This window comes from Taudactylus pleione, unplaced genomic scaffold (genome assembly GCF_031769625.1).
Source record: "Taudactylus pleione unplaced genomic scaffold, aTauple2 ptg000086l, whole genome shotgun sequence".
Classification (NCBI taxonomy): domain Eukaryota; kingdom Metazoa; phylum Chordata; class Amphibia; order Anura; family Myobatrachidae; genus Taudactylus; species Taudactylus pleione.
Window position 1 is genome coordinate 1,799,734 of NW_028284488.1, and position 15,190 is coordinate 1,814,923.

The following is a 15,190-nucleotide window of genomic DNA, read 5'->3' on the forward strand; positions in this document are numbered from 1 at the left end:
ACACAGCCAAGGCAAGGTCACTCTCAATTGGTTTCAGAGAGAGAAAATAAAGCTGCCAGAATGGCCCAGCCAATCACCTGACTTGAATCCAATTGAAAATCTATGGAAAGATCTAAAGGTCAGAGTTCATAGAAGAGGTCCACGGAACCTTCAAGATTTGAAGACTATTTGTGTAGAAAATGGGCCAAAGTCACACCTAAGCAATGCATGCAACTAGTTTCTCCATACAGGAGGCGTCTTGAAGCCATCATTACCAACAAAGGCTTTTGTACAAAGTATTAAATAAATTTCAGTAAGCGTGTTCAATACTTTTTCCCTGTGTCATTTCACATTATTATTACACATAACTTAATTTATGGACATCTATGGTTTGATTTCTTTGCATGAGTGGATTGCATGGGTTGTTGCTGACATTTGGTGAATATTTCATTACAATAGCTCCATCACAAATATATTTACTGAGAAAAATGTTGATGTGTTCAATAATTATTTTACCCGCTGTATATCCCTTTGCCATACACTCAGGTGAGTGGTTTCTAACCAGCACTGGAGTCTACAGCCAGGGGCGTATCTATAATGGGTACAGGGTGTGTGGTGCGGGGCCCCTGGGTCCAAGGGGGCCCCGCACCGCACACCCTGAACCCATAGTGTACTTGCCTCTCCGGAGTCCCACGTCGGCGCGGGGGGGGGGGAGGTGCTGTAAAAACGGCTGGAAAACAGCCACCGCGTCCATTTTCCCGGTGACTTGCACATGCTCTATAGACTCCGGGCACACTCTAGTGCCCAGAGTCAATAAGTGCGGCGCTGGCCGCGCACAGCTCAGTGCGATGCCGGCCACCTGAGGGAGAGGAGGGGGCCCGTGTCGGAGACTGCACACGGGCCCCTCCTCTTTAGAAACGCCCCTGTCTACAGCCCAGTCCTACTTACCCCAAAATCAGGGAGTAGCAGAATAGATTATATAGTGGGTTTGTCCAGTTCTATATGTCAATACAGTATAGAATTTTTTTCAAATATTTCAGTTTTATACATTATTATTAATGGGTATTTAGTATATTTATATGGACTAATTTTATGTTGTCCATTTCTCTATATTAGCAGGTTAAATGGTTAGATTTGTGATAGCCACTGTACACGTGTAACATTTTCTTTGGAAAACCAAACTCAAATTGGGTCTGTAGGACCTGCCATTGCTCAGCAGGAGGCCTGACCACCGGCAAGCCTGCTCAGTTGGCGCATCTTTCCTCCTCAGCGTTTCAGGAGACTGGATGTACCTTCTGAGACACTTAACGATGTGTATACCCAGCGATGTCGCCGATGATCCCAGCGCCAACTGGCCAACATGTGGGCGATATGCCGCCCCCCTTGCCCGCATTGCGCTGCATGGGATAGTCAGCAGCATCACCTGATTTTACATGCAGTACATAAGATCAGACGATGAGGCTGATGACCCCACGGGAGAGCGCACTACACGATGTAGTGCATACATACTACACATTTTAACGATTTGTCGTTCTCATGTGTCTGAGCCCTACAGAGTACCGCAAGTACCCTATACCACCACCGCTAATGCCACTAAGCACCAGGGCATACACCATCCTGCCACCTGGAGCACTGCAAATGCCCAGCAATACTCGTACATGTGTTCATCTCTGTGTCTCTATGCTTGTTGTTCATACCCAGGCGCACTCCGCTATACTCTGCTAATAGCAAGCAACTACTGTCTAAATGAGAAGTGGTCTCTATAAGGTCAACCTCTTACAGGTTATATAAAATGCATTCAATAAACACTTCCTGTGAATGCCCAACCTGCCATAATCAGGTTCTGAAAACTTGTATAAAGGGACTTCCTCACCATATTTATAGCAATTATATTCGCACTAAGCCAACATCCGATACAGAAAAGGGAAGCGAGGATGAAGATCCTTAATGGCTACCACAATACCGTACCATATAGTCACCGATGATAGTCGTCATGTACAGAATGCGCAAGTTTTAAAAGTGTTTTCATTCATTGACTTATTTTCCCCAGCCTAATTATAAACTATCTAATAAAGGAAGGCATTAATAATGCTATAACCTATTTATATATGAATTCTTAAAATGTGAATAGTAAAAAATATATAAAGCAATAAATGAAGCAGTGGTGGAACTACAGTGTGTGCGGCTGTTACTTTAACTGGAGGTGCGCAATCTCGGCTCCCTCCCCCTTCCCAAGACTTCTGCTCAGAACGGAGGCCTTTGGAGTGGCACATACTTAGAGGGAGCATGGGGCAGCTGTGCATGCTCGGAAGTAGCCCCATCTCTGCTTTTTTCAGAGCAGAGCTGGTGGCCTGGATGCAGGGGTGTATCTAGGGATCCAAGCGCCCATGGCAATGTAATGGACTGGCGCCCCCCCATGCAGTGCCCCCAGTAGTAACCCTCCAGTAGCAATCCCCCTATACTGCATTGCCCCCAGTAGTACCCCCTATACAGTGCCCCAGTAGTAGACCCCATTTGTAGTCCCCCCTATGCTGCACTGACTCCAGTAGTAGTCCCCCCTATACTGTGCCCCCAGTAGTAGTCCCCCCTATACAGTGCCACCAGTCGTGGCAACCCCCCCTAAATTGCCCCCAGTAGTGGCCAGCCCCCTAAATTAGCTCCAGTAGTGACCACCTCTGTACATTGCCCCCAGTAGTGGCCACCCCTATATAGAGCCCCCAGTAGCAGGCACCCCACATAAAGTGCCCTCAGTAGCGGTCACCCCCTATTTCAGTGCCCCCAGTAGTGGCCACGCTGGCGGATGTGTGTTTGTAAACTGTGTAGGGCAGACCGCTATCACTGCGGTCTGCCCTACACTTGTGGGGCCGGGGGACTTGTCCACCCCTTGGCTGCTGGTGGCACTGCCCCCCTTTGGTCGGCGCCCCTGGCGAGTGCCATCCTTGCCAATGGGTAGATATACGCCCCTGCCTGGGTGGTCAGAGCAGAGCTGGTGACCTGGGTGGTCAGAGCGGAGCCATCGTAGCCCCACGCCCCGCTTTATAATGCTGGTAATAACGGCACTATAAAGTGGGGGGTGGGGCTGCAATGACGCAATTGCGCCGGCACGCCTCCGCTCCGCTGCCAGAATGTCGGTAAGTATGCCCCCGAGTCTAGGGGGGCAGACACCACCCACCCTGCACCCATTGACTATACTTATCTTCCTGCTGCAGAAATCACTGAGTCAATGGAGCTGGTAACATTCTCTCAGCGATATGCACAGTAGCTTAATCACTGGGATGGTGTCGCCGTCATTAACCTGGTCTATTTTTTTGCAATACTATAAGCAACAACTGCGTTGGAAAGGGCTTCCTGTTACCTCCTGGTTATGTGGTACAGCAACAGGATGAGATACAAAACACATCCTCATTTGTTCTCAGAGTTCTCCGTTCCTTTGCATTTATTATATTACAACAAATAGTTCTTTCAATTCATAACTTTTTGTCGTTTAGTCTACATTTTGAAGGAACCCTGTTATCCCGACTCATGACTTCCTGTTCTGCATTATTTTTCAATACATTGTGATTGTAAAGCTTTATAAACTGTAAGCCCATATCTAGCAAACATTAAAGTCACAACCTCAATAGGCCTCAGTGACATATCAGACAGATCCTCCACGGGACATCTGTTATTTTAGTATGTCCAGCTTGCCATCATTAGAAGAAGTATATTCTCCCAGAGGGGATGTGGTTATGAGATCGGCTGCCACGATGCCGCCGGTCTCAATACCGACAGGGGAATCCCGACAAGGGACTTAAGATAGACTTTGAAATACCAACGCCTATCTTAATCCTGACGCCGGAACGCAGGAGGACGCCAGCCTGAACTAAGGTAAGACACCCTGGCCCTTAGCGTTAGCCACGGGGTGAGGGTTAGGTTTAGAGAGCGTAGCGAGGATAGGTTTTGGAGGGGGGGAGGTTCAGGTTAGGCACCCCTAGGGGGGAGGGGTTAGACACTCTGGGGGGCGGTTAGGAACTAAGGGGGGAGGGTTAGGTGGGGAAGGGGGGAGGGTAAGTATACTTACCCGACCCCTGTCGGGATACCAACCATCGGGATGCCGCTGTCGGAATTCTGACAGAAGGCATCCCGACAGCCGGCATTACATACCGATTCCCTCCCAGAGATCCTGTGCTATTGCATACACACAACATCTTCTACTACTACTAGTACTATTACTATTGTTAACGATCCAGTGCGGAAGTTTCCTCCACAACCTATACTATTGCATACCAACGCAACTCTGTTCCTGCCCTGCAGCATGCTAATCTCCAACTGACTAGAATTCTCTGCAGGATGAAACAGAGCTATGTCAGCTTATAGCAGCACTGACTAATATGGAAGAGAGTTTTCAGAAGCAGGAGCAGCAGCAGCCATAATGTGTCTGTACGGGCTCAGCTCTATACACTTGCCACATGATATGAAAATACAACATATGGGCTTACAGCATACTTGCCTACTTTTGAAAAAGCATTTCAGGGAGATTGTGAAAGCAGCACCTATGAGCGTGGGGTAAAGTGGACGTGTACTGATACATCGGAGAGGCGTGTCATAAAATGACATACATCCAAATTTAAACGAGCCCCAGAGCAGTTAGTAAGATCTACTTGTTGATGAAAACACGCTGATACTTTTCAGAAAATGCATGTAGCCATAGGGATCATTGTGCCTAATAACCAAATGCAGGGAAATGGTCCCATTTGAATGTATACCTGTATTTCTACTATTTCAGGGAGTCTCCCTGACAATCACGGAGAGTTGACAAGTATGGCTTACAGTAGCTTTACTGGGAATAATATAGGGTGAATTTAAGGTTTAATACTAAGGGTCCGGATTCAATTAGCCGCGAAAAGCTGGGATTGGCAAAAAGCGCCACGTTTTCGCCTAATTCACGTGTTTTGAAGGCGAAAACTCATATTGGCGAATGCAGCAAATAGCGTAACTGGCGAAAAGGTCCGTATTTGGGGGGAAATCAGTCTGTACCCCCAATAAAGCCTAACTCACCTGGGGAATCAATATAGAAGTGTATTAATAACCCTAATAAAAATGATTAGGGTACTTAAATTGAGTCAAAGGGCTGTTATATGCATATTTGTGTGGAAAAATTATGAAAAGCATTTTTTTTTGGGGGGGGGGGCGATAATTGCTGTAGTTAAATTGGAGGTACATTAAAATGGGTACTAGTACAGATTTAAAAAAAAAAATTAAAATATACCTGCTGCAGCCTCCGTCAATCCTAAAAACACCTGCCCCATCCATACAGCCCCCCAAAATACTCATCCCAGTACTTTAGACCCATTTTCCAAGACTTTTTACATTTTCACTCCAAAAATTACGTCTTTTTTGGGGTGAATTAAGATTATTTTTTTTGCCTAATTAGTCATTAGGGGGTGTCCAAAGGGTTTTGAATCAAGTCCCCACATTTGTACCCCAAATTATGGATTTTGCACTTCTTTTCTCCTGCCTTTTGGTGGAGAAACTTTTTCGCCTGTTTCTGCCTATGGAATTGTTGCCTAGGCGAAAACGTCCTGGAATTGAATATGGAGATACTTCAGAAGCAAGCGAAAACTGTTCGCCGATCGCGGCTTTTCACCTCTAATTGTATACAGGCCTAAAACTGCTATTGCACCATGAAAAACAATATTTTATATTTAGAAATGTGTAGAGCCTCATAATCAATAAATCTATAAAGTTAAAAATAAGCATCTCCTACATACTTTAATGTAAATTTTATAATCTCAGCATCATCTGACAAGGAGCTGTAATGATGAGTTCTCTCAAAGACATTTTCCAACATTCCATTTAGGTAAAAAAACTTTGCATTGAATCAAAGCAACCAATTACCAATTAGCTTTTATCTGTCTAGTGCAAAATGTAACCCCCACTGGACGCTGGCAGTGAGGAGGGCAGTGGAGGTGGGTCCTGCTGTCCATGAAAAGAATTAGAGGCCCTGATTCAGCAGTGCACGTATGCACAGTGATTAGGGTCCTAAATGATCAAATGCAGAGCAGCAGCAGACAGTCTGTTGCCATTTGTGGACAGAGGGGTGGCGATGGCCTCCGTTTCCCAAAACGCCACCATTGGGGGGGGAGGGAAGAGGTCTGGATCTCCATTGGCTGATGGAGATTTCCTGACCTCTTTGTTGTATCTGAGGCGGCCAGTTTTGCATGGTCACTCAGCCGGCCGATGAAATCGCAGATTATCCCATGCTGCGTCCTTGGACGCAGCTCGGATAAGTAATGCATGCAGGAGGCGTGACGCCTCCTGCTGCATTACCATAATGGTGCTATCGCGGATGCTAACAAGATGTGGGGGTTGGGAAGGAAGGGAATCTAATGATCAATATGTATATTTATTTCCAAATTAAAATAGAATATTTCTTATAAACAATTTGACTATTAAAAAATATTTACCATAATATAATAATTTATTATATAATATGATAATTTTATTAATATAGCACTTTTCTCCAATAGGACACAGAGAGCTTTACAGATACCATGAACACAATACAGAGGTTTAGTTTTTCAGAAAATACAGAAACCACTAACACACCCAACTTGATACAGTACATAGATATGTACGAAACGCGTTGCTGCTGTGTCTCTGGGCTGCAGAGATTATAACTGCCAAAATCTTCAGAAACCTAAATACCTACACTGCTGTGCACCTCGGACCCATTATTCTGCTGGACATCATGGCCGGCAGCAGCTTCACATTGCTAAACTACAGAACAGCCAGGAGAGAGGTGGTAGTGGTACTATTGAATACCAATGTTAATACAAGGTACAGCATCTGATTAAGTCAGTAATTCTCTTGAGACCTGAGCTGCCTATTTATTTACATCAGCCGATGTAGATAGATATATATATCTACACACACAGCAGGTAAAATAAGTGTTGAACACCAACATTTTTCTCAGTAAATATATTTGTATTGGGGCTATTGTAATGAAATTTTCACCAAATGTCAGCAACAACTCATGCACTCCACACATGCAAAAACTGAACACACGAAGAAAGGGAGGTGCAAAAAGGCATGGAAAGCCAAGACACCAGCTGAAATCTATCAGTAATTAGAAAACAATCCTGCCCCTTGTCAGTGCAAATTAATATAAGCTGGTTCAGTCCCAATTGATGGCCTATAAAAAGGTGTCTCATTACCAAGGTGTCACAAAAGAAACATCTCATGATGGGTAAAAGCAAAGAAGTCTCTCTCAAGACCTTTGCAACTTTATTGTGGCAAAACATACTGATGGCATTGGTTACAAAAGGATTTCTAAACTTTTGAATGTTCCAGTGAGCAACGGGCCTGATTCAGACCCGGTCGCAAGCGCTGAGCGCTCGCAACCGGGTCGATGGTGGCCCACAGCGCATGCGCACGACGGAGCCGGCTGTGGCCATTTTCCCGTCGTTTGTGCATGCGCAGTACAGGGAAAATGGCTGCCGCGTCCATTTTCCCGGTGACCAGCACATCCTCTATAGACTCTGGGTGCACTCTAGTGACCAGAGTCTATAACTCCAGCGCTGGCTGCGCACAGCTCAGTGAACAGCCGGTCACTGGCCAGAGAGGAGGGGGCCCGTGTCAGAGACTGCACGTGGGCCCCCTCCTCTCTAGAAACGCCCCTGCGTCCAGTGTCAGCAGAGAGACGGATTGAGGTGGGTGGCCGGTGTTCCGCCCTCAGGGCTGTTGCGCTCTGTGCGGTCGCACCGGCCACACCACCCTAGTTACTGCCCTGCTGGACATGCCCATAAACAATCCATTAATTCGGCCTTTTGAGAGCCGCATCAGGGGCATGAGTTAATTTCAGTCATCCCTATGAGGTGTCTGCGATAAGGGGAAAGATATGTCCTGTGAAATTTTTCAGGAATAGTTCTATGTACGACGCTGAAGGGATTAGTTTAATAGATGTATCAAGTGCTCGCAACAGCCTGTTTGTAGTTAGAGATGGGAAATGGTCTCTCCATTGTGCCAACCCAGTTTTCTGCACATCAACTGTAAAGGAGTATGAAGGACAGAATAATATAGTATTGAGATTACTTTATAGGAGGGGCTCTCCTTAATTAATAAGTCATGCTAAAGAGTTATTGTAATCATCAGTGAGAGAACACTGGAGAGACCAGCCACATTATGCTGGGCCTGTAAGTAAGCTAGAGGGAAAGGTCTAAGCTTCGGATGTTGTACCACAGCCTGTGTAAACAACAGTGGTTTCCCAGTCATACCATTCATAGGTTGTCAAACATAAGTAATACCCTCCCTGTCCTATAAAGTAAAAGGATAACCTGCAGCCCCATGTTGAAAATTTAGATTATGTGTTACGGGAAGATATAAAGAGACACACTGGTTCAAGGAGCGTTTGCGGTGCAAATATGCCATACTTTATGCATAGACATAAATAATGGGTATCTCGCTATCACGTAGATGTAAAAAAAAAAAAAAAAAGAGGTCAAACTAGTGCAGTTCAAGAAAGCAGTCTCTAATGGAGTGTTAGTTGTTATGAAGCCAATCTCTCAATAGCTCTGCTGGGCAGCGTGGCTGTAAGCATTAATATTAGGTAAATGAATACCACCATTGGATTTACTCTGATGAAACTTTACAAGGACAATCCTTTCCCTCTTACCATTCCAAATAAAAGTGTTTATTATTCTCTCAATCTCCATAATATCACGTCTAGACAATTAAATGGGACGAGACTGAAGAGGGTAAAAGATTCTCTGCCTAAATACGAGAGGTTAGATGTCGCCATTTCTGTGCATCCTCCCTAACACTATGCAAAATAGTGGTCAAATTTAATGCATATAGGTTCTGAGATTTATATGGAATTTGCACTCCTAAATATGTAATAGATTTGGTTGCCCATTCGATGACAGTCTCCCTGAACCATGCCAGACGTATATAGCCTTGTCTTAGGTATAACGCAGTAGATTTTTCAAAATTAACTGCAAATCCTGACACCATTACAAATTCTGTAATACGCGCCATCAACAGTCCAAGGGTTCCCCTCGGGTCTGATACAAATAAATGACTATCGCCCACAAGGCCCAATATCTTCACATTGCGTATAGCCTGAAACGGGGACCAACTTTGAAAGATTCCAGAATAATATTTTTAACATCTATCAGATAAAGAGACTATTGTCCACAATTAATAATTTTGTCTGGGAAAGTGCTACTTGTTAGTGATTGGGACTTGTGAGAATGTATAATTACACTGTTATATACAATGTAACAAGTGGAGTTCTTATTGTTGTGTAACATCAGCTGAATTAATTTTAATAATTACAAGGAACTGATAGTATCACAGTTCCACAATAAATCGGAACAGAATCTCCCAATCACAATTCACGTGGCAGGTTAATGTGGTAGTATCTAGAACCTCTGTAATTATTTAACTTGACTGGTTCAAGCTCAGGAATATTACAGTGGGCTAAAATTCTACCAAGTGGACAGATACCCAAAAGTCTTCAATGAGGAGAGTATACAGTTGTGTATTCTATGAAACTGTAAATAATGAATAAAGAAAATGTATAACGCAACATTTATACTCTCATACAATAACTGAAGAACTGTAAATCATGACATCTAAATCAGAACATTAACAATTCATCTTTGTTTACACACTACTACTTTTCTAATATGTTTTATTTATACTGCCTACTACCACTAAATTTATGTGCTACTCGGGTACTGTATCTAGGACTTTAACGTATACCTAATTAAATTTGTGGTTTTATATGTAATATTACTAGTGGGTTGTTTTTGTGCATTGCTATACACTAACCAGTGGAGGATTTTGCCTTGGGGCTGCAGCCCCTCCACTAGTAAAATCCACCACTTCAGTGTAGTCAGTGCAGTCCGTGACTGCACTGGTTACACTGTGTGACTGGCAGTGGCTTCCTATTAGAAGCGCTACCTGCCCGTCACATAAACAACAGGCAGTCTCAGGGGGAGGTGTCTCCTCCCCCTGGGACTGCCAGTCTGGGCTGCTATTAGCAGAGAGAGGCTTCCAGTCGGAAGCCGCTTCTCAGCCTTATACAGCTCCTTGGGACTGCAGACGATGCAGCCCTTTGGAAGCCAGTGATATGTGAATGTGCGGCGCCACAGCGCCTGTCAGATGAATTGCTCAGGCGCCGGGACCCCGCCAGGAGAACTTGGATGGAGGTAACCTGGCACATGGCCGGTCACTTTACATCAGCGACGGCAAGCGAAGGAATGGGGGGGTGGCGGCGAGGGCAGCCTGGATGGAGGTGACTCGGGTCACTTTAAAATAGCGGCGGCAGATGTAAGATCAGGGGACGTTGGCACTGGGTCAGCGTGGGCAGCTACCAGCCAGCACTGAAGGAGGTGACTACCCTGGGCACCTCTGATTGGCTGCTGGCAGAGAAGGGGCGGAGACAACAGGGAGAAGGCAGGAAGACAGCTGTCTTTGCTGCTCTTCTCCCCTAGCAGCACTGCTTACACCATCCTGAGAGAGCGAATGTGGTACTAGCAGAGGAATGGAAAGCTGAGCTTTCTGTTCCTTTATGAATCGCACTCACCATACAAATGTAAGGTGACGTGATACATACAGGAGCAGGTGCCCCTCTGGAGAAGTAATGAGCCTTTCCAACGGTACCTTGCTCTATGAATAGCACGAAGCAGAGAAGTGCCTGTTTTCAGATAATCAGGACACTTCACTGCTTCATGAATAGACCCCTAGTTGGTCAAGTGTTCATCCAACAATGTTTATAATACAGACAATTACACTCTCTGAATGGAAGATAAGAAAGTAGCATACACTACATAAAACAAATATTGATAGACCTGAGTGGAGAGTGCAATTAATTTTCAATTATTGGGTTTGTGCATCTACCTGAAAACGAGCATGAGGGAAAGAGAAAATACTCTGGTTTAAGTCCAACTGTTTCATAACCACCCTCCCCCTTTTTTTTAACATGAATTTTTACTCCAAAAATACTACTTGGTTAAGACTCCTTTATGTTGTAAATACCATGTTTTATGCATGTGTCATTTTTTTTTTTTTTAAATGTTATTATGTTGCTTAAAGTGACTCTGGCACATATAAAATGAGGAAATAAAAGTAAAATGTGTCCTTTTACAAATGTAGAATGCCCAATCCCCACCTTTCAGGTTGTAGAAAAATAAAATATTTTCAAAGGGTAAAAAAGGCTGCTTTTTCTCCTGCAATTCAGAGAATATGCCCTTAAACCCACCTTCACCACATCTATGGCCCAAACAGGGTCGTAGGGGCCCCATTACTATCGGGGGGGGGGCTTGGCCTAATTGCGGGAGGTGCTGCGCGCTGGGGAGGGGGTGCTGTGATCCCCTCAGTCCGGTGCAAATCCAGGGTGCGCGATCAGTGTGATCACTTCCCCCTACAGGCAGAGGAGAGGAGACAGTCTCCCTGGTCTTCAGACAGATAAGAGGGAGGAGGGGGGGTGGCGTCGGACCCAGGCCCTGGCCGAGCCCCTCAAACAAACCTGGGCCTAGGTAATTAGTACCTGCCCCCCCTCCCCATAGGGCTGTGTACGAAAAAAATCTGTGAGTATGGGGTGAGTTCAGGCTACGATGGGGGCAAGTTGTGGTGCCATAGCCGGTGTTCCTACGCCATTGCAATGGTAACTGCCCCCTTTACAGCTATTAGAAATGAAATGAGCCCAAAGGGTTTAATTCAGTAAAGCAACAAAGGGCAGAATAATAATAGCCCATAGTCTCTGACTAGGTACTGCTAAATAATAACACACCATCTATTATTTTTAAATATCTTGTTTTAAATCATAAATTATGTGTGTGTTCATCTAGTCAACATGTTTGAACAGTTATCCTGTTTAAATGTAAAAGTATGCTTGATAAGACACTTAATGGTATCTTGTTTATAGCAAGTAAAATTCTTTCATTAACACACCAAAAAAGTTTCAGTAGATTAAATTACAAATATACTCTGTTCTGGGTGACCTCCAAAGACTTAAAGCAGTTTACACCATCTGAGGATGGTGTAAACTACCAGGACCAAACTCTGAAGCGTTGCTTTTTGGCGTTTGGTACATAGGGGTCAGATCGTAGTTCCCATTGATAATAATGGGGACTGCGATCTGCAGTGCTAATTAGCCTAGGAACCATACATAAAATTATGCAGAATTTGGTACTTGTGTACTTTACGGACTCATTACAGAGAGAACCCAAGTGTCCTACACTCATTATTATTAACAATCATGGTAACTTTCTAAATCCCCTTCACGGAGAGGACCCTGACGTCAGCAGCCACTGTTCAGCGTCATTCCCTACCATCCAAGTGGGCATAGAGGAGTAAAATAACCTTGTAGCGAGCCACCGAGCCCGAAGCATGGCGAGCAGACAACTTTCTTCTTTAGGTGGGTACAACTTTCGGTACTTGTGTACGTAAAGTACACAAGTACCATTTAAAACATTCATTGGACTCTGCAATGAGTCCATAAAGTACACAAGTACCCATCATTTTATTTTAAAAAAAAAGCTTGATACATAAAACACTAAATTGCTATAAAAGTAGGTAAAGTTGTCATTTAGATAATTACGGGATAATAAATAATGACTAGACCACAGAAAGAGACTGGATTATATTATACATATATCAGCAGGGATATCAGCAATTATTGCTTATTAATTATGTTTGTGATTAATTATCTTTGAAAAGTTGGCAGCACCTGGAATGAGTATTTTTGTTATCTCACATATAACAAGCTGACAGCTGACATTAGAGACATCACTTACTGCACTTTTAGGGTGACCGGAGGCCCAACTCTCACCTGCTCTGTCTGCTCAGGGGAAAGCGATCTGTCGGCCGGCCATAGACCTGCCCTCCTAGGTGTCCCTCCCAGCAGCCATACCGCTGCACACACCGTAGAGCAGGACGCCGCGATGCAGTGAAGGGCACCGGAGAAAACACATTGAACAAGTCGCTGAAAATGTTGACAACAACCAGAAAAAGCAGAAGCTGGATGTGAAAGCAGAAGGGGAGGTGGGCGGTGCGCTTCCTGCTTCTGGGAGCAGAGTATGACACAACGCCCTCCTGCCCGGCCGCAGCTCTCCCAGTGCATGTATGGTAATGATGTGCTCTCTGCCCAGCGTCTATATGTCACGCTGTGTATTGTGCTATATGTACACAAGTAAATGTGTATAGAAATATAGGAGACTGTTATGTGAGCTGAGATAAAATCACACGCTATATTACATCAACAGGTACACACCAGCATGATGATGGGTATGGGAATTCAAAGAGGTGGGTAGCTAGCTACCGTAGTATAATGAATGGTTGTATCTGGGTGTTTTGTGTGGATCCTGGTATGTTTGTCTGGATTTTGCTTAAATACAGCTTTTCCTAGGATTTTAGCATGAAGCCAGAGGAACCCAGAGCAGGCGCCAACCCTCTTTCTACCCACTATTAGGGGTCAATTCAATGAGGTGTAAGTAGGGTCCTGCGAGCCGTGAACTCACACTGCAGATTACATTTGTAATTCAATTCCAAACTCGCATTCATTTATAGAGGAAATTTAAGGGTTTTTTTTGTGCGCATATCCCAGAGCAGGTGAAAAGATGAGGAAAATCTTTATTGTAAAGTAAAAATGTCTGGATATAGTGCAGAACCTCTGGTACACCCCTCCAAATTAATATTCATTCTCTTGGAGGGATTTAATTAGCATAATTTTGCCATTTAAGACATGTCAGTTTTAAGGTGTAAGTGATGTGGGACAGGTATGCGGAGGCGTAAATGATGTGGGACAGGTATGCGGAGGTGTAAATGATGTGGGACAGGTATGTGGAGGTGTAAATGATGTGTGGGACAGGTATGCGGAGGTGTAAATGATGTGGGACAGGTATGTGGAGGTGTAAATGATATGGGACAGGTATGGTGAGATGTAAATGATGTGGGACAGGTATGCGGAGGTGTAATTGATGTGGGTCAGGTATGTGGAGGTGTAAATGATGTGGGACAGGTATGGTGAGATGTAAATGATGTAGGACAGGTATGCGGAGGTGTAATTGATGTGGGTCAGGTATGTAGAGGTGTAAATGATGTGGGACAGGTATGCGGAGGTGTAAATGATGTGGGACAGGTATGCAGAGGTGTAAGTGATGTGGGACAGGAATGCGGAGGCGTAAATGATGTGGGACAGGTATGCGGAGGTGTAAATGATGTGGGACAGGTATGCGGAGGTGTAAGTGATGTGGGACAGGAATGCGGAGGCGTAAATGATGTGGGACAGGTATGCGGAGGTGTAAATGATGTGGGACAGGTATGCGGAGGTGTAAATGATGTGGGACAGGTATGCAGAGGTGTAAATGATGTGGGACAGGTATGCGGAGGTGTAAATGATGTGTGGGACAGGTATGTGGAGGTGTGAATGATGTGGGACAGGTAGGTGGAGGTGTAAATGACGTGGGATAGGTATGCGGAGGTGTAAATGATGTGGGACAGGTATGCGGAGGTGTAAATGATGTGGGACCGGTATGCGGAGGTGCAAATGATGTGGGACAGGTATGCGGAGGTGCAAATGATGTGGGACAGGTATGCGGAGGTGCAAATGATGTGGGACAGGTATGTGGAGGTGTAAATGATGTGGGACAGGTATGTGAAGGTGTTGTATTATTGGGAGAGGGGTTTTTTAACTTGCAAGTGAGAAGTAAAAGTGTTTATTCCAACTTTTTACAAGCTTGTATAAACACTGAAAAATTACGATACAGACATTTATTTTCACTGCTGGAAAGACTTTAATTTGCTGAAAAACATTTTGTTTGCTATCATTTTTCAACCATTAATAAAAAGTGTAAATCAGCCATTTGACACCGTTTAAGAGCCTCCTGTACGTTCCTTATTGCCACTAACAACCTTTTATATAGTCCTGCTATGTCACTTTTTTGTGGTCCAGGATGGTTTCCCCACTTTAGATGCACTTCTCCCAGGTCACATTTTGTACAAAAGTCACGCAACCACGATGTATGCAATTTTCATGAAACTGTCATGTGGAAAGGAAAAGTTAAACGATGATAAAAAAAACAAACAGCAGGGGCAGCGTCGGACTAGAAAATGAAGGGTCATACAGCTGTAGGGTCTGCCGGCAGACCCTACATCTGTGTCATTCCCACCACTTAACAAGAAAAACTCGAGGAAAGGTAACCCTTTGAATACTCCAGATTGGAAG

General features: G+C 44.5%; 1 protein-coding gene across 1 annotated transcript in view; it reads right to left on the reverse strand.

Moving 5' to 3' along the window:
• IRF5 (interferon regulatory factor 5) overlaps positions 1 to 13,074 on the reverse strand; it is an 82,031-nt gene extending 68,957 nt beyond the window's left edge. Inside the window, exon 1 of the mRNA XM_088468864.1 lies at positions 12,797 to 13,074. The gene's annotated coding sequence lies outside the window, so the exon portion shown is untranslated. The remainder of the gene's footprint in view (positions 1 to 12,796) is intronic.
• Positions 13,075 to 15,190: the final 2,116 nt, after the last annotated feature.